We start from the raw sequence: 17,024 nt of genomic DNA, 5'->3' as shown, positions 1-17,024 counted from the left end.
GAGCGAAAAGAAGCATGCCACCCATTTCTAGAGAGTCCAGAGAGCATTTCTCTTGGAGAGAAAAAAATACGCTCTTTACTTTAATTATAGAAAGGTATTGAAATCAGTCTCATTTTTCATTGAACACCCGTTATCCTAGTGTTAAAGTGCAATGTTTAATATAGTTGTGGCGAAATAGCGAGACATGAGGTGGTAATGTCGGCTCATAGCACATAGTTTTACTAACACCGTTGTGCACAACAAATAAATAATATAACTTGAGCTTATTTTTGTACTCCTGGTGTAGCAAAATAAATATTGGCATTATCCCATATGCTGGGTTTGAAATAATCTCTGCTGCCATAATAGACACATTACCCTGTCTAACTTTTTGCGACAAGGTAGCATCAGATCTCATCTTTTTGCAGTATAATATCAGATCATATTTTCGCGGCCAAATCAAAACTGTAGAATAACTAATGCTTCCGCAAAAAATACATTAATGGGTATCAATATCTAGTCATAGAATCAGATACGTAGCGTGGTCTTCTGGCGCCTTTGGCGGAATTTTGCGTCCTTTGCAACCAACCAGTTTTTCGAAGTATGTATGACTTTTATAAAAAATTCGAAACAAATTTTCGAAAAATCTGAAAAGCGGCGCAAAAACCAGAAATTGTTCCGCCTATTTCGGGCTAAGCCATCAATATGGAGCACCAACGGAACACTAAAGTTCTGTGAAATTTTTCATTTCTTCACAAACCGTTGCTTCTGAAAGAGGCTTGGAAGGTTGTAAAAATACTGAAAAAACGATTTCCAGAAGAAGAGACCAAAGTTTGTTCATGTTAAACTATCACTCATTTAAAGTAAATTCCAGCCGGATATTTGGCTCTGCCATTGAATATTATAAGCACCTCAAGCGCATTATGTTTATGTTTATTACCTTCACCAACAGGCCCTTTGGCCCCAATGGTGGTTTCTTAAACTAATTACATTTTAAAATTGCCAACATTTTCGCTTTCATCGCATTCCGCGTCCAATTGAAGTCAAAGGCCGTCGCCACACTGTTAAAAATTCGCTGGAGTCCGGTAACAGCGCTCTGGCAACCATAGTTGGTTCTCCTGAACGGAATTCGCAGAAGAGAGTTATTACGTAGAGCTCGAACGCGGGCTTGAAGATCCAGACGTCCGAGGATTGTAGGGCAATCCACTCTGGCAGAGAGTAAGTCCGAGACGAACAAGGCTCGAGAGCAGTCCCTCCGAATGCTGAGTGTATCGAGGTGTATTAGCTGGCAACGGTTTTCATAGCTCGGCAGCTGAAACCTGTTTCGCCATGGGAGATGCCGAAGGGGGAAGCGCATGAACCTGCGTTGAACAGCCTCGATTCTGTCAATCCCGTTCTGGTAGTACGGATTCCAAACAACCGAACAATATTCTAACGTTGAGCGGATCAACGCACAGTAAAGCGATTTAAGACAATATACGTCCCTGAAGTTTTTCGCTATTCGCAAGATGAACCCAAGCTGTCGTGATGCCTTATCCACGATGTATGACGTATGTGGTTTGAATGTTAGTACCGAATCCATGATGACTCCGAGATCTTTGATGTGAGAGTGTCTTGGAATACTAGAGCCGAAGAAATGGTAGTTAAACTGAGTCGGATGGCGTTTCCGCGTGAACGTAACGATTGAGCATTTGCTAGGGTTTAAAACCATTCTGTTTAGATCACACCACGTACTAAAGCTGTCCAGTTCCCTCTGAAGAAGCTCGGCATCGGTTTTATCCCGTATTTGTTGAAAAATCCTTGTAATGTGAAATTGACGTCATTAAAGTAGAGGAGGAATATTACTGGACCGTGATGGCTTCCTTGTGGTATGCCGGATGTAGCGAAGAATGGTGCAGATAGACAGTCCTTAATGCTGATTTGGAGTTGCCTTCCATCGAGGTAGGAACGAAACCAGCGCAGAAGTTGTCCATGAATGCCGAGTTTGTCCAACTTCGCTATTGCGATATCATGGTTGATTTTGTCGAAGGACGCAGATAGATCCATGTAAATAGCATCTGTTTGCAATCCGTCGGCGAATCCATCCATTACAAATGTTGTGAACGAGAGCAGGTTTGTTGTTGTCGATCGTCTAGGCATGAAACCGTGTTGGTCATCTGCAATGTAGTGTTTGCAGTGAAAGAAAATAGGATCTAACACAACCAGCTCGAACAGAGGTGGCATTACGCATCTCGAAACGAAAGATTTATTGTATGCAAGCTTGTATGAAAAAGTCGATTCGAAATGGTTCCATAATATCACCCCTGTTTTGATACGGCACTTAAACACGAGATTTCTCAATAATTGTCAATGTTCGCTATGTTTCTTTTTTATGAACTGGAAACATGGGCGCTGCTTTCCAGCAGGAAGGGAATGTACCAGTAGTGAGTGCTAGCTCGAAGACTCGCCGAATTGGTTCAAGAAGCCAGCTGATGCACTTTTTGCACTCTGGACCCGGGGAACAAGATGCTTTCAGTTTAGCGTTTGCTGCAAGAATGGCAGCATTAGCACCTCGAGGAAAACCTGAATACAAAATTTCAACTCAATCAGCCATGATTAAGGAGTCGTACAGAACGGTCAAAGTTCAAATATTTTCATCCGTGAAAAAGCACCCAAGAAGGGACGCTATGAAATTTCAAAAATCGATTTCGTATTTTTAATGTCAAGTGTCTTAAAATGTCAGGAGACGTCAAGATCTAATGTCACCTGAAAAAAAAGTTTCAGAGATTGCCGGTATGAGACTGAGTTGAGAGTTGGGTTTGGAAAGGTTTAAAAAATTTTGACACCGGATTTTATAGAAATAAATAATAAGAATAAGCGTTAGAAAGCAATTTTTTCATGGCATTCAGAGACATTTTGCATCAACAATACCCCTTCGTAATACCCGACTACGCTATTCGTTTTTCAAAATTCAGGATGACCAGATAAATTGGCATCCTACTGTATGAGAAGACCAGTATAGTGAGGAAACAATTTTAAGGAGCTGTGACCTGGTTGGTGGTCGATAAGGGTGCATATCATTAGATTTAAATTGCCAGTCCAAGAGTCGTAACGATCCCAGACATTACTCACCTTTTCGGACAAGCGAGTGAAATAAAGATGCTGCTATGTTAAAGGATTTCACACATACTTCGAATCGGTAACATGCCGTCATAATCAAATGAAGATAGCTCACCACATTTCTGCTTTACTATCCTCTGACTTATCTTCTAATTTGTTGTATTTATCGTAAATTCTTTTTCTTCTTACATATTTTTACATTATCAATTTGTGCCGGGTTCCAGACCCCCACACAAATAAATTCTTGAAAAGGTGTTAAAATGGATGTCGAAAAAGAATAGTCATCAAAGACTTCTACTTCCCATTTAAAATTATACACATTTAGCTCGGTCGGAGCAAACAAATTATGTTATTACTGGTGACGAGCCATTTTGGAAGGACTACCGCGTCTACATGCCCTCTTATAAAGTTGAGATCGACGGTGTAATAACCGTTCCGAGTGTGTCATGTGTGGATCTACTTAAGCATGGAGTTGGCTATTTCAATGACCCCTTGCTCGAGTGATGAAGTTCTTATACAAAGCCAAACAGCTCCCGGTCTTAGAAGTTTGAGATCTAGCAAGGAGTCTACAGCGCTTCCAGGAACACCAAAAATCTCATGTGTCATATCAACCAGCGATTTATATTAGTTCAGGGCTGATTGGGCCTAGATTGGGCACCGGGAAATTTGTGATATTGTGGAACTCCACCCGACATCAAGAAAATTTCAATTCTCACGGTGTGACATGGAGTTGTCTTCTTGGTGATAATTGAACCATAGTTTACTCCATGGTCTTTGCTACAGCTTTGAGAAGGGTGCCTGCTTTACTGTCAATAACCACATATCTGTGCCACTTTTGTCTCTATGCAGTAATTTTCTCCATTTTTAACGTGAAACTGCGTCTTTGTTATCAAAGTGGGCGTGCATTTGGCATTCAACAAAAATGACAATTATAGAAATGTGGTTAGGTTTTGATGCTTATAATTGAGCCACTTCATAAAACATATCTGATATTTTTGCACAGATTTGGATACCTGGAATGATATGCTTCTCCTCGTCTAGTTAAATGTCAGCAATCGTTTGTATAGATTGAAAACTGCACTCTGTGCCGTTCAAACGGACTGTTTTTAAATGTGGAAAGCATTTCAGTCGAGTGCATTCAGCTTTGTGGAACACCTTAATACTTGCACACGGTTTTACTCCCGCTTGGTGCGTGCACGGAGAACCAAAATTTGGCTCAGATGCGAAAACCTTAGTTGATTTACTGAATTGAATTAGTTATTATTTAGGATAACTAAGCAAATTCTCAATTTGCTGATTTTGATTAGTTGTTCTCGATCTTCCTGAAAAGAGCTAAAATGCTAGTTGGAATTTCTGTTTTCTCTGCTGATTTGGCGAGAAAATGATGCTGTCACTTTTAGCGGAGACACATACTCCATCTTCTCAACTAAATTTTGTGCTGAATTTAGTGCTATTTTCTGATATTTAAACTAATATATACTCTAAATTCAAAACTTTTTGGCATTAAAATTATCTAGTTATTTAGTTGAATTCCTGAAAAAATATTCTAATTTTAGGGAGGTTGTTTTGTTCAATCTAGTTTTTTTCCTCAGTTGATTTCAACAAATGTCAGTTTTAAATTTAAGCCATTCTGTTTTTAAATTTAAATTTTTTCGTAGTTAAATTTAGAATGTTAATTTTTTAAATTTACGACAGCTTTGGTTAAATTTGGCTTTTTTCTACTGATTTAAAAAAATAAAATTCCTGCTTTTTAGACTTATATTTCGACATTAATTTGATTCAGTTGAAGTCCTTTAGAATACAATCAATATGGGCATTTTCGAAATGGTTTTGACGAGGATGTCGGAGGACAATGTTTAGCACCATTTTTAAATCCAAAATAGCGACTTCCGGTTTAACGAAATTTTCTTTAAGGGGGGGGGGGGGTAAAGGTTTCAGCGTAAAAAAAGCACTTTTTTGCGAATTTTTTTAGAACTTTGTGTGTAGCAAATTGATCAAAACTTTTGTGCATTATAGTGTATTTTTTCAACAACATGCTGTAATTTTTCTAGGCAAAACAATCGACAAGCAACTCGGTGACGTTTCGGATTCTCCTCGTCAGTAACTAGCACCATCTGGGTGTCCAGTTAGACTATGTATCTGAACTAGTACCCAAATTAGCACTAGTTAGACACAAAATTCCAAAAAGTCACACGTCTTGCGTGAACACTAAACCACTGGCTTATACCAAGTGATGTCTCGATAGTAAGCACAGAGGTTCTGTGAACCGAAACTGTCTTTTGGTATAAGTACCAAACGCCTGGAATTATGCAAAATTCCCAAGTGGGAAAAATTTTGGACAAGACCAATTTTTTTTCTTTTTCCCACTTGGGAATTTTGCATAATTCCAGGCGTTTGGTACTTATACCAAAAGACAGTTTCGGTTCATATTCCTCGTCGGCAAACAGAACCTCTGTGCTTACTATCGAGACATCACTCGGTATAAGCCAGTGGTTTAGTGTTCACGCAAGACGTGTGACTTTTTGGAATTTTGTGTCTAACTAGTGCTAATTTGGGTACTAGTTCAGATACATAGTCTAACTGGACACCCAGATGGTATTGGTTACTGACGAGGAGAATCCGAAAGACTAAAACAAAAAAAATCATACTTCATGTAAGGCATGTGCCCTCATGCACAAAGAAATTGGTCTTGTCCAAAAATTTTCCCCCTTGGGAATTTTGCATAACTCGGTGACGAAGCTTTTTGTCTCTGGAAAAAACATGATTTGCGGTGTTACCTGCCGTTCAAAAACTGCTCAACCGATTTATTTCAAACTTTGCATACACATTCTATGTAAAAAATATCTAACTCCTACGTTGAGTTTTTGAGATAATTTTTCGATTAAAGGGGTAAAAAATAAAATAATAAAAAGGCGCAATTTTTCGCGAAACGAAAAAAAAAATTAAATGAGTAAAAAAAACCCTAATTGAAAATTTATCTTAAAAACTCTACGTAGGAGTTAGGTATTTTTTAAATAGAATGTTTATGCAAAGTTTGAAAGAAATCGGTTGAGTAGTTTTTGAATGGCAGGTAACACCGCAAATTATGTTTTTCCAGAGGCGTTCTACAAAAAGCTTAGTCACCGAGTCGTTTGTCGATATTTTTGCATAGAAAAAATATAACATGTTATTGAAATAATTCACTGTGATGTATAAAAGTTTCAATCAAAAAGTTTTGAAAAATCTCAAAAAAGTGTTTTTTTCATGCTGAAACCTTTGCAACACCCCCCCACCCTCTCAAAAAAAGTCGCAATGTTTGTAAGGATGTAAGGAGTATAACTAGCACAAAAAATTTGTTAATTACTTATTAGTTATAAACAATTAAAACTCGGAAATCTCTTTTTTTACAATAAATTCGGCTGTGTCTGAACTAAAAGTCCTAGAGACTCAAACATTTTTTTGAAAGTATCTCAAACATTGAACTAAATAATTTATTTTTTTGCAAAAAATTTCGTAGGTCAGCTCTTTCGAAAAAAGTGCGCATAAAACTCGATTAACGAGAGTTTTTGGGGTCACTGATTACGATTCTGATGCCAGGATTCGAAAATTCAAAATGGCGCCTACAAAATGGCAACCATTTTTACGAATTTGGTAAATTTTGTTACCGTCAGTACAAAACTCGATTCACGTTTTTTTGGGTCGCATAGTCGTTATACTGGATCCGCATTTTGAATTTTACATTTTTGACGTCTGATTTAGAATCAGTGATCCCCAAAACCTATATAAAGCTAAAAATAACAGTATTAACAATGAAAAAAAACTCGCGTCGCAAAGTGTTAACCCAATCAAGATGAATATAATTCTGTAACTCATTCAGTATAGTTGTTTTCGAATAGGATTGATGAATATTTGCGAGAATTTTTCCTTGGTTTCTAACCTTGGCTTATAACAATTTCTTGTTAGGAATATATTCCCGTAAATGGGATCTAAAAACGTAAACCACAAACTTTGACAAATATTCCTTATTTGAATCTGTCATAATTTCTGGATTAATCAAATAAAACCCCAAACAACATCGACCTCTAATACCTATTCGTCACCTCCATTTCGAAAAAAACAGTGATTAGATTATAGAATTTCACTTAACTTACACGCAGAAAAAAAAGATTTGTAGGTTCAATAAAAATAGGGATTAAATTCAATAATAAAATTATTGGTCGGGAGACAATAAATTTATTTATTTTGATTTCAATAAAATTTATTTATTGTTTCAAAAAAAATATTTTTCCTCTTTTTAAAAAATATTTTATTGAAATTATAACAAAATTACTGGCATTAAAAATGATTTTATTGAAAACAAAATTTTATTGTTGTTGCGATAAAAAAAAATATTTTCAGACCAATAAGTTTATTATTCGAAGTAATAAACAATAAATGATAGGATTCAATAACACATATTTTTGGTTTAAATATGCTTAATTTTTCTGCGTGTAAAGTTGCCAACTTGGATTTTAGAATGGCGTAAAACATCTGTCTCTGGAAACAACTCATCCGAACCATTCCTAGAATAACCTTAATGATTAGGTTTTTCCGAACTTCGTTAAACCGAAAGTCCCCATTTTTATTTTGAAATGGCGCTAAACATCAACCATCGACACTCACTTGTCAGTCATTTTAAAAAATTCCTATACTGCTCGTGCTGCAAAAATTTTGATTAACCGGGAATCGCCATCTTGGATTTCAAAATTGCGCTTTACATCCACCCCTGACACTTCTTCTCTTCTTCTTTCTTGACAATACATACATTGCCACAATTTCACTCCACCAGGCCAGAATATAAGAGAAAAATAAAAACTTACCATCATTTTCAACCAAAATACTACACTTTTCGTGGACAATTTCATGCAACATTAACTTCTCATTTTATCTGTGCACTACTTGTTGACAATAATCCTTTTGAACTAAAACTAAACAACGTTAATTCACAAAATATTTTGTGCAAAAATCTGCCACAACACCAATTACTAACAATTTATATTTTTCGCTCAAGTGAATTTGACATGAGCAACAACTGTTCTGTTTTGCCTTTCTCATATAGAAAGGTTATGCAATCACTCTGAAAAACGTCAACCTAATCCCGGCCCGGAGGGCCGAGTGTCATATCCCATTCGACTCAGTTCGTCGAGATCGGAAAAAGTCTGTATGTGTGTGTGTATGTATGTATGTGTGTGTATGTGTGTGTGTGTATGTGTGTGTGTGTATGTATGTGCGTATGTGTCAAATAATGTCACTCATTTTTCTCAGAGATGGCTGGACCGATTTGCCCAAACTTAGTCTCAAATGAAAGGTGCAACCTTCCCATCGGCTGCTATTGAATTTTGGATCGATCGGAATTCTGGTTCCGGAATTACGGGTTTCAGAGTGCGGCCATACAGAAATTTCTCATATAAACTATAGGAAAAATTAAAAATAGAATTTTTATTTTTGATGTTAAATGTGTTCAAGGTGCATGAAACGTCGAGATTTGATGCAAACTCGAAAAAAAAATTTGACTACGATTCACTTTTTTGGATTTTGGCACATTTTTGCCTTTCTCATATAGAAAGGTTATGCAATCACTCTGAAAAACGTCAACCTAATCCCGGCCCGGAGGGCGAAATTTTTTTTTCGACTCGTTTAGGGTTTCTGGATTTTAACAGGGGCGTAGTTGATGGTTTACGGAGAGGGGTTACACCCCCCCCCCTCTACTGTTCGCGCCCCTCCTTTAAAAATCTCCTTAAATCACCCCTCAGACCACCACCCCATCCAGCCCTCATACCCCTCCCTTTCAACCCCGTCATCTTTAAACCACCACTGTATCACAAAGCATACCAATTTAAGCTGGGGAGTCGTTCGTTCATGGGACTTTCGCCCTCTTCACATACCCAGCCCCGCATGACAAAATGAGTTAGCAAGCAGATAACATTGATCTAATGATGATTAGGCTAATGGAGTATGATATTTTTTTGTTTCAAGTGTTTCACCGTCGACACGTAGCTCATCAAGTTCGTGGCTGGCATGCCATTGTGTATAAGTGCAAAGTGTACTAAGAATGTAATGGACATTTCCACAATTATGTTGAACATAAAAAGCCTCCGTGCCATAGTTTAGAGAAATGAGAAAGGCACAATTGCACCGCTAGGTGGATTAAAACAGTCCCTATTTCATACTATGTTGCGTTTCGGCTTCGCCTCATCAGAAACCGACACTAACACATTGTCGGAATAGATTAGCGCCGGCTTGACGCAAATCCCTTAAAACTAAAACACACTATGTGTTTCAATCAAACGACTGATCAAACGTGATGTCCCGTTCGAGCAGAAGTTCTGTTTATGCCGATGTATGAACATAGTATGAAATAAGGAATTGTGCCCTCCTGTACAAAGACTGGTTTTTACCAACAAATTTTCACCCTAGTGAGAAATTTTGGTTTTTACCAAATTTTCCTCCTTAGGGTGAAATATAGCATAGGGATTAAAACAGGTTTTTAACAATGTTTCTGGTTATAATATTCAGAAAAGTTTTTTGTTATTCACCGTGCTGAATTTTCACAGCATATATACACAGCCCCGAAATAACAAAATAGCATTCTTTATCTATTTGGTTGAGAATGCTGTTTTTATTCTCAAATTCAACCGCAAACAAAGTTGAAAATGCAAATTTTATTTTTAGTTTTTGTTTTGCTGGATTGTGTCCTGGATTTTATTTAACTAAAACCTTCTCTTAAAAACAAAAACTTAATTAGAAAAATAAAAGCTGAATTTTAACTAAATCGCTTGTTATTTTTAGGAATTTGTTGTTAAATTCAACTAATTTGAAAACAGAAATAGGATTTAGCACTAGATCTGATTTCTATCTTTCCGTGTGTGGGGAAAATTGGGATTATTTACTCCGTCCGCCCAAAAGCAGTAAAATTAAATCTGCTTGCTTTGTACGTATCGAAAATGTTGAGCCCTCATTCAGTTCGATTCATATCGTAATCCCATCCCTTTGAAGCTCTAGTTTAAAACGGTGTGTGTTATCTATGTTCATCGCATTCAGTCCAATGCTCAGTGGTCCAGAATGCGAATTTAGCAGGAATTTCAACTTTTTGATAAAATTAAATGACTTAGCCTAACAACTTGTTTGGCAAAGTTGTTGTATTTTGCAAGGCCCTTCTTTTTGTTTAAACCGATGCTAGGGTGGTTCCAAATTTATTTAAAATAGAACTTTTTAACGGCTTGAGATAGAGCTTTACTGTCTTGGATGAAGTTGTAGAGCAACACATTTTAGACAAATTTGCTGAAGACATGCAAGCTCTAGCTTTTAAATTTTCTATTGCACGAGAAATTCGAATGTAAGCTTTAGGGTGTTCCTTAAAAAAACGGTTTTATTTCTATAACTTTTGAAGTTTTTATTTTACGCTAAAGTACCCTTTGGACAACTTGAAGATTATTCTTGGGCGCATAATTTACTTTAAAACACCAACTACCTAACTTTTTTTCGTTTTAAAGTTATAAGAACTTTTATATAAAAAATATAACTTTTTCAAATAGAATTATCTTCGATTCGGGCACTGAACACTAAATACTGTTGCTTTCATATGAAATAGCATGCTTTGTAGTATAGATCTCCTAAAAATGACAAATACGATATTTTTTATACCTTGCAATATTTACTCAAAAAATAGTTTATTTTTAGTAAAATGTATATATATAACTTTCTAACGAGCGAGGCTAGAGCGATATATTAAGATGTACTATATTAACGAGTGATATATTAAGATAAATTGTTCTCCTTCAAAATATCTGAAAGTATTTCTAAACTGATCTTAATGAAAAATCAAAACTGCAAAAGTTATACAAGGAAAACCATTTTTTAAGAAACACCCTAAATTTTTTTGTTAATTTCTTGTAAAATAGACGACATAGAGTTTCAATGTCTTCGACAAAGTTTTTAAAAATTTCATTTTCTTCAATTTTCTGGAAGACAGCGAAACTCTATCTCGAACCATTAAAAAGTTAATTTTCTGATTTTAAAAAATTTGGAACCACCCTACCCACTATTTAAAATAATATAAAAGTATTGCAAAGTGCAATATTTTATCATGAAAACGAAGCTACATTTTTTATATTGTTCACCGTGAAAGTAATTTAAACATATTACAAAGAGTCAATTCATGAAAAACCAAATTTCTAATATAACTTTTTCCATTTTTTTCCAACCTAGATGTTTTTCAGAGATTTTGAAGACGTACATTTTCTACTAATACATCAAAACTCTAGCTTTTATTGTTAAGAAGATATAAGCATTTAATATTTCAAAAATAGGTATTTTTAAAACAATTTTATGAAATTTAAAAAAATATCGTGTTCGCCATTTTTTGCTCAATTATAACTCTAATTATGACCTTATTTATAGTTCAAAAAGAATTATCTTTTATTTGCCCCAAATGAGTGATATTGTTATTCCAAACAAGCCCATTTTTGGCGAAAAGGTGCTCATAACTTTTCAACGGAAATAGCTAGATATATGGTGTCATGAAACAAATTATTCGCCTTGAAACAATCTGAAGACTACTTCAGTTTTAAATGAATACAACAAGTTATTGGAATAAAATTTGAGAGGAGATCGTAGTAGCCGTGCGCTTCGAACGCGATTTTTTCCGCTCCCGTCAATTTTTGTAAAAATGGAAAATTGAATATTAAATAATCGAATTAAGTGCCGTGAGTGAGGAAGATTTGTAGAAGAAAATGTTGTGTTCTAAAAAGTGTTCCTCCTTGTGCTGCCACTGGAATGAACAAGAGTTAAATAGCAGAACTGGGATGACTTGGGAGTTAATGTTCAAAATCTGGTTCCTCACATCGTTGCCAATAGTACTCGTTTTGGGTAGTGGATTGAACTCCCGCGGCAGTGCTCGGTGAAGACAGTCTGGGTTCTTGTTCTGTGAGGGAGGTAGCAGAAGTTTTTCAGAGAACGTAGTGCGACTGAGCAACTCATGGTACTGTAATACGGTGGATCACTACAGCGCTGGTTTTTTTCTAGATGTGAAAGGAGGCAGATGCAGGAGCGATTCGAACGATTTGACGAACTTACCGGTGAGCTCGTTCTAATTATAATTTTGAATCTCACAATTGATGCTTTTACCTTTCGACTTTAACTTCGTATGTATTTTATATCGTTTTCAAGATGAAATAGAACATGAGGTGTCTAGCGCGGTTGGAGGCATAAGCGGGAGTGTGAGGGTGGGTTCCATTGTTCTTAGCAAGGCGGTTTTTCGGAGGGAATATGGACAAAACAAAACTATGTACTCTAGCAGTTTTGTTTTGTCCATATTTTCCTGAAATCTTTTTTTTCTAGAATATTGGTACTTACTTTAGCTTTCTTGCTGATGTCTCTAATTGCGTCGGACATTTTATGTTTTATGTTTTATTTAAGAGAGCGAGTAAAGGCGCTATAACCTTGGCTCATCAGCCAGGACAGGGCTAATAACCTCTGCCCCATCCCAGGAACCCGGAACCAAAGGAGTGACATTAACCCTCTTAGCCAAGTCACTCCCAACGATTTATCAAACCCCTATCAAATTGAAACGGTTGTGTACGGTTGTCCACGTTTCTTCCTTATTCAAGGTACAAAATGATTCGTTGATTAAATTCTTCATTAAATGAATAGTTTGATTGCCGTATAATTTTGAATCATCTTTATTTTGTACGCTGCACAGTTGGCCTGGCCGCTTTAATGCTTGTGTCATATTCCATATGTGCCATAAACGTTAATAATGACAAGAAAAATTGTGAGCGAACGTCTGCAATTTTCCAGGATCCCTACATGTATTGGCTGTGTATGTGTAGACTAGACTAGACTAGAATACAACAAGTTATTGGAATAAAACTGTATTTCGAAGAAACACCCTAAGCTCCGACTTTAAATTTGTTGTAAAATAAAAAGTATGACAGATAGAGCTTACATGTCTTCAGCAAATTTTTCCAAAATTTGTCGTTCTACAACTTTGCTGAAGGTCGTTTGGCTCTAGCTAGAATGATTAAAAAGTTAATTTTTTATCCTGGTAAAATTAAAACCACCCTAACTGTTGTTTTAACAAAAAGAGGGGGCTCATAAACTACGACAACTTCTGCAAAGACTTAATAAGGCTAAGATGTTTAGTTTTAGTAAAATCGTAAAATTCCTGCTAAATTTCTGGACCACTGTGCAATGGTATATCGGATTTTATCGACTACTTCTGTTGGGCTTCAAATATGGGGGATACACGAATCTTATACACGGTGGCACACTGAGTGGAGAAACAGTACTTTCATATATTGACAATCTGCATAAAAACTTTTGAAATATTTTCAAAATATATTAGAGCTATTTCATATAGTCTGATCCATGTGTGGTTGTGTTAGGGCGATGGTTGAGCTTAAATTATGTGGTCTTTTAAGTTGGTAGAGTTTCTGTAAGCGTACATTTTCATTTCATCTAGCTATACAGGGTGTTTGGTTCATGGTTAAGAACCTCTCGAGGGATGATTGACTGTCACATCTGGAGAATCGTTCTACACATACCATCAAATCTCAACCATTACTAAGTTATTGAACTTTTTGTGTTAAAAACTTTGTTATCTTAAAATACCTCTAACTCAAAAAGTATACTTTGTATTTCAAATATTTTGGGTCCACTGGATAGGTGAGAAAATTTACCATGGAATGATGTCCTCACATGTCTCAGCTAATGAGGTTAAGTAACCTTTTCAGAGTAATTTATTTAAAATTTAACAACTTTGATCGATTTTTCGTTTTTTTCTCGAAAATCTTAATAGTTAATATCATCATTTTAATGATTCAAATTGTTAATCTTTAAGAGCTGCATAACTCATTCTTTGACATGATACACTTATCTTTTCTTGTTTTCATGTGTTTGGGTTATTTAACTTGTATATTTTTATCTCATTTTCACTAATACTAGCTCTAATTGAAAAAGTATGGCACTTTTGTACCATTTCTTCTTTTCATTCGAAAGCCTGGAAAATTTCAAGTTATTTTACTAGTAAAAAGTCATTTAGAACACTTAACTAAGAGATATTTGTACATACATCAAAATAAAATTTGCTCAGCTTTCCAATGAAACCTTGGAAATAACGATATAAACCATATTTTTTAGATTAGAGACTTTTACGCACTTGCAAGTCGATTACAGGAAAAGTTTAGTAATGAAATTATAAAGAAACGAGAAGAGATAGGAATATGATGTTGAAGAACAAATTATGAACCGTCCTAAAACCCAACTTTTGAATAATAGATATGCTATTATTATAATTCATTATTTTGAGAAAATCAACAAAAACCGCATCAAAAACATTACCTTTTAACTACTTTACAGCTAAAAGGTAATTAAAACTAATTAACAGAAAAATATTAGGACACCATTCAATAGGAATTTTTTTCACCTATCCAATAGACCCAAAAGATTTAAAATACAAAGTATACCCTTCGAGTCAGAGATATTTTAAGACTAATAAGCTTATTACACCAAAAGTTCAATAACTCTGTAGCGGTTGAGATTTGATGGTATGTGTAAAATGATTTTTTTCTCCAAATATGATAGTCAATCACTCCTCGAGAGGTTCTTAATCATGAACCAAACACCCTGTATAAGAAAACACATAAAATTCGTGAGCGTTTTTTGGCGTTAAATGATTTAAGTGATTTTTAGCATATATGTCAAGTAGGGCATTGCAAAAAAATTTTTTTTTGAATTCTCAAAGGCCCCCCCCCTCTCATATTGTGACAAATGTCAAAGTAAGCTCAGATGCCAAATTTCACATCATTTGGACAATTTTAGACCCCCGCCCACTTCGATTGAAATTTTTTGAAATTGGTACTATGGGAAAATATGGAGGAAAAACACATTAAATGCAATAACTTTGGAAGTAGCAATCAGAAAATTACAATTTATACCTCTTTTGAAAGGAAATAATTTTAGTATTTGAATAAAGATATATTTGTTTCTAAAAAAAATACGGGAAAGTGGGGTACTGGGTCATTTTGGCCCCAAAATCCCCTATTTTTAATGATTTTTTTGCTCCGTGATGCAAATCATACATATTTTGTGGTTTTTCTAATGTGAAAAAATCTCAGAAATCGAACGAAACCCTTTTGACCTTAGTCCAAATACGAGAAGTTGGGGTTATAGGGCTTTTTTTCAGTCATATTAAATTTTATCATTTTCTCATGCATATATCTCTATTATTCTTCAATCAATTTTCATAAAATGTAACTTATTGAACGTGTAAAATTCTGTGGAATAAAACAAAAATAAAAACGTTAAAGGTAAAATTCAGAAACATCAAACTTTTTGATATTTACTCTACAAATCTCATTTTTTTCATTATTTGTCCTAATACCTCAACTTCCCCTATTTTTCCAGGAATGAAACTTTTCTCATGTGATCCCTAAGCAAATTTTACACTAAAAGTAGTAAATTAAATAAGAAGTTTGTTGTTAAATGGAGTTAATACGTGCGATTTTATGATAAAAATGTGAAATCGACACTATATGTCAGATAATTTAATGTTCCTGAATTTTACCGGTAACGAATCTATTTTTGTTATAATCCTAAGAATTTTCCACGTTCAACAAGGTATAGTTTATGAAAATTGAGTGAAGAATAATAGAGATATATTCACGAGAAAATGATGAAGTTTAATATGAATGACAAAAGGCCATTTAACCCCAACTTCTCGTATTCGGACTAAGGTCAAAAGGGTTTCGTTCGATTTCTGAGATTTTTTCACATTAGAAAAACTACAAAATATGTATGATTTGCATCACGGAGCAGAAAAATCATTAAAAATAAGGGATTTTGGGGCCAAAATGACCCAGTAACCCACTTTTCCGTATTTTTCTAGAAACAAATATATCTTTATTCAAATACTAAAATTATTTCCTTTCAAAGGAGGTATAAATTGTAATTTTCTGATTGCTACTTCCAAAGTTATTGCATTTAATGTGTTTTTCCTCCATATTTTCCCATAGTACCAATTTCAAAACATTTCAATCGATGTGGGCGGGGATCAAAAATTGTCCAAATGATGTGAAATTTGGCATCTGAGCTTACTTTGACATTTGTCACAATATGAGAGGGGGGGCCTTCGAGAATTCAAAAATTTTTTTTTTGCGATGCCCTAATGTCAAGAGAGTAAATGCACTATATTTCGATTATTATTATGCATCTAAATATAGTAATTAGTTAATTAATGGCATAATAAAAATATTCTATATTTGGAAGTGTAGTTCTACGTCAACAGTGCAACCTCATAGGGCTGTCTCTTGTAGCTTTTAATTTGAACTCTTCACAGTTGAAATTTTCGTGTAGTGTTGTAATTTATTCCCTTTACATTAGAGAACAAGACCATTTTTGTGAATTAATCTGAATGGAACTGACAGGGACGTAGTGTGGCCTTTTTCTTTTCTTTATTTCTTTCTTTTAACACGGTTCGATGTGTGAACGTAACGGAACCGAGTGTCTTTTATTTATTTACAACAAATAAACAATAACACAAACATATTTTTTGAGTGTCCCGTTGCATTCCTCGCACTCAATTTTCCAGTGTGTGTGTAGATTTTTTTTCCCAATTCCACAAAGATAGGAAGTCCCATGAAAAACGGGACAAATATGCGATCATGGGTAGTGTAGTCCTGTTCTGGCAAACCACCCAAATAAATCAAGAGAATCGGTTTCCATATGCCGAAAAAGCTTAAAGCCACCATCACTCCATCTCTTTTCTGGAGCTAAATAAAAGGATTGGTGATCAACAGCACATGTTGTACTATTTATCTAGTTTCAAGCGCAGCATCCCTCGCTAAAAGCGTACGTTTGTTTTTAACCCAAGTGCAAACGTGAGATACTAAATCACCTCCAAGTCAGTGGCGAAAAGAATCCACTCATAT

General features: G+C 35.2%; 1 protein-coding gene across 2 annotated transcripts in view; it reads left to right on the top strand.

Moving 5' to 3' along the window:
- Positions 1-17,024, top strand: part of LOC131685346 (adenylate cyclase type 6) — a 539,597-nt gene that overhangs the window by 280,193 nt on the left and 242,380 nt on the right. The window lies entirely within an intron of this gene.

This window comes from Topomyia yanbarensis, chromosome 2, assembly GCF_030247195.1.
Source record: "Topomyia yanbarensis strain Yona2022 chromosome 2, ASM3024719v1, whole genome shotgun sequence".
In the NCBI taxonomy this organism is placed as follows: domain Eukaryota; kingdom Metazoa; phylum Arthropoda; class Insecta; order Diptera; family Culicidae; genus Topomyia; species Topomyia yanbarensis.
This window is presented reverse-complemented; position numbering and strand designations above follow the sequence as displayed.